At 46.5% G+C, this 3,307-nt stretch overlaps 1 protein-coding gene across 1 annotated transcript in view; it reads left to right on the forward strand.

Moving 5' to 3' along the window:
- ELF4 (E74-like factor 4 (ets domain transcription factor)) overlaps positions 1–3,307 on the forward strand; it is a 16,777-nt gene that overhangs the window by 2,989 nt on the left and 10,481 nt on the right. The gene's annotated exons all lie outside the window — the stretch shown is intronic.

Below are 3,307 nucleotides of genomic sequence, written 5' to 3' on the forward strand. Positions count from 1 at the left end.
CTAATTTTGTATTTTTAGTAGAGATGGGGTTTCACCATGTTGGTCAGGCTGGTCTCAAACTCCTGACCTCAAGTGATCCATCTGCCTTGGCCTCCCAAAGTGCTGGGATTACAGGTGTGAGCCACCATGCCCGGCCTAATTTTTGTATTTTTTATAGAGATGGGGTCTCGCCATGTTGCCCAGGTTGATCTCAAACTCCTGAGCTCAAGCAATCCTTCTGCTTCAGGCCTCCCAAAGTGCTGGGATTACAACAGGTGTGAGCCGGCCAGGCGTGGTGGCTCACGCCTGTAATCCCAGCACTTTGGGAGGCCAAGGCAGGTGGATCACCTGAGTTCGGCAGTTCGAGACCAGCCTGACCAACATGGAGAACACCTGTCTCTACTAAAAATACAAAATTAGCCGGGCATGATGGCGCATGTCTGTAATCCCAGCTACTCAGGAGGCTGAGGCAGGAGAATCGCTTGAACCCGGTAAGTGGAGGTTGCAGTGAGCTGAGATTGAGCCATTGCACTCCACCCTGGGCAACAAGAGGCAAAACTCTGTCTCAAAAAAAAAAAAAAAGAAAGAAAAAGGAAAAGAAAAAGAAAAACAACAGGTGTGAGCTACCACACCCAGCCCCTTTCACGCCTCTTAGGAAACTACTTTTATTTTGAAATGTATGATAAATACAAAAAGATGCATAAATCATATTTAGATATAGACATATATTAAATGAATACCCAGGCCCTCACCACCCAAATTAAGAAATAAAACATTACCAGTCTCCTACAAGCCCCTGATACCTAACACTTAATGAGAGCTTAGTCTACGCCAGAACCTGCTCTGAGTGCTTTATGTGTATTGATCTGTTTAAACAATCCTAGGGGGTCAATCATGTGATCACTCTCATTTTATAAATGGGGAAACTGATACACAGAAAGGTTTGGTAACTTGCCCAAGGTCATAATGCTAGTGAGCAGCAGAGTTTGGTCTCAAGCCCAGGCACTCTGGCTCTAGATCAGCACAATCCAACAGAATTCTCTGGAATGAGGCCAGGCGCGGTGGCTCACGCCTGTAATCCCAGCACTTTGGGAGGCTGACGCAGGCGGATCACGAGGTCAGGAGTTTGAGACCATCCTGGGCAACATGGTGAAACCCCGTCTCTACTAAAAATACAAAAATTAGCCAGGCGTGGTGGCGGGTGCCTGTAATCCCAGCTACTCAGGAGGCTGAGACAGGAGAATCGCTTGAGCCTGGGAGGTGGAGGTTGTGGTGAGCTGAGATCGTGCCATTGTACTCCAGCCTGGGTGAGAAGACCAAAACTCCATCTCAAAAAAAAAAAAAGAAAAGAAAATAAATTCTCTGGAATGCTGGAAATGTTCTGTTTGTGCTGTCCATTATGGGGCCACTAGTCACATGTGGCTATATAGCACTTGAAATGCGGCTAGTGCAATTGAAGAAATGAATTTTTAAGCTCTCCAAAGTTTTTATTTGCCTCTAAATTTAAATAGCCGCCTGTGGCTAGTGGATATCATCATGCACAGTGCAGCTCTAGACGCTAGGACCTTAATCACTATACCCAACTGCTTACCTCGGTCTGTCCTCACTGAGATCCACTGCGACTTGGCCTGGGACCCCAGCACTGCCCTCACACTGATCTAGCCAGGGTGACTGCCCACAGCCAAATCCAAAGGTCTTTTATCCATTTTTATTTCTCTGGATCCCTCGGGAACACTACACAGAGAGGACCATTCTCATTCTTTTTGCATGAAAAAAAAAAAAAAAAGAAAAGAATTATCATCCACAAACAGTTCTTGAGACTAAACAACAACAACAAAAAGAATTATCAACATTCCCATGAAAGAAAATTTGGAAGATACAAAAAAAGTTGAAAGGGGGAAAAATCATTCAAAACTCCATAATGAAAATAAAACCATGGCCAGGTGTGGTGGCTTATGTCTGTAATCTCAGCATTTTGAGAGACCAAGGCGGATGGGTTACCTGAGGTCAGGAGTTTGAGACCAGTCTGGCCTACATGGTGAAACCCTGTCTCCACTAAAATACAAAAATTAGCCAGGTATGGTGGCAGGCGCCTGTAATCCCAGCTACTTGGGAAGCTGAGGCAATAGAATTGCTTGAACCTGGGAGGTGGAGGTTGCAGTGAGCCAAGATCGTGCCACTGCACTCCAGCCTGGGTGACAGAGCCACACTCTCGTCTCAAAAAAAAAAAAAGAAAAGAAAAGAAAAGAGAACTATGATTAACATCCTGGTACATTTGCTTCTATATAGAGGTTTTTTTCTTTTTTTAAATAGAGATAGGGTCTTGCTATGTTGCCCAGGCTCGTGTATGAACTCCTAGGCTCAAGCGATGCACCCGCCTCAGCCTCCTAAACACTGCAGGCATGAGCCACCACATGCAGCCTCTATATGGAGTTTTTTTTAAAAAAAAACACATGCAGTCATACTGCTTTTTAATTTCGCTTTGCTTAATTTCAGAACACTTATGTTCTCTAGGGGTTGAATTCTCATCTCAATTTTCTTATCTACTCCAAGGGACTGAGCGACCACCAGCTCCCTTTTGAACTCTTAGACACTTATTTTTGACTCCCTGATAGGCATCTCTATTTCAGTTGTCCCAAAGGTACCTCAAGCTCACCACATCCAGACATTGTAGCCCTTATCTTGGTCCACAGCCCGCTCTTCCTCCTCTTGGGCCCTCCCTTGGCATGAGCAGTATCTCCATGTCCCTGTTGAATAAAGCTGGAAATTGAACCCCTCTCCCCGATCCAGGCAGTGACTGAGTCCTGACATTTCTACTTCTATAATGCCTCTGTTCTGTCTTCATTCCCACTGTCATTGCCACAGATGGAGCCCGAAGATGTCTGAGCCCCTAACTCTGGCTGTGAACTAGGTCCCCAACCCTGACTCTAGGCTGAATCCCTCTGTCCCCCGACTATAGGTTGAGCCCCTTGCCCTTGCCATCAACTAGTCTATTCCCAATGGCCTTAGAATGAATCTAATCCTCGTAGACTGAGCCCTAACCTGGCCACGGATTAAACCACAACTACAACCAGTTAAAAATGCTTGCCTGGCCAGGCGCGGTGGCTCATGCCTGTAATCCCAGCACTTTGGGAGGCCGAGGCGGGCGGATCACGAGGTCAGCAGATGGAGACCATCCTGGCTAACACGGTGAAACCCCGTCTCTACTAAAAATACAAAAAATTAGCCGGGTGTGGTGGTGGGCGCCTGTAGTCCCAGCTGCTCGGGAGGCTGAGGCAGGAGAATGGTGTGAACCCAGAAGGCAGAGTTTGCAGTGAGCTGAGATTGC

This window comes from Mandrillus leucophaeus, unplaced genomic scaffold, assembly GCF_000951045.1.
Source record: "Mandrillus leucophaeus isolate KB7577 unplaced genomic scaffold, Mleu.le_1.0 Scaffold339, whole genome shotgun sequence".
Lineage (NCBI taxonomy): Eukaryota > Metazoa > Chordata > Mammalia > Primates > Cercopithecidae > Mandrillus > Mandrillus leucophaeus.